Raw genomic sequence first — 338 nt, forward strand, 5'->3', positions numbered from 1 at the left:
GCAAGGTCAGGCAGGATGAAGTAGGAGGAAGCTGCTATTTTAGGTGGCTGCTCAGGGAAGGTCTCTGGGGAGGGGGCGCTCTGCAGGTTGGGTCAGAATTGAAATCAGAACTTGAGATGCACCGAGGCAATTCCACCTGGACCCGGAGCTGAGGGGAGAGGGGAGTGGTGGGGGACGGGGTCAGGGGGCGAGGCATGGGCCCTGGAACGGCCAGCTGTCTGGAAGGGGAGACAGACAAGGAGCAACCGGGGAGGTGGGGAGACAGTCACGTGCCTCTGGCATCCAGCAAGCCAGGTAGAGGGTTTCTTAGGTAGAGGGGATAGACCTGGCAGAGCCTG

Source organism: Fukomys damarensis, unplaced genomic scaffold (assembly GCF_012274545.1).
Source record: "Fukomys damarensis isolate Sample0158 unplaced genomic scaffold, DMR_v1.0_HiC HiC_scaffold_33, whole genome shotgun sequence".
NCBI lineage: Eukaryota > Metazoa > Chordata > Mammalia > Rodentia > Bathyergidae > Fukomys > Fukomys damarensis.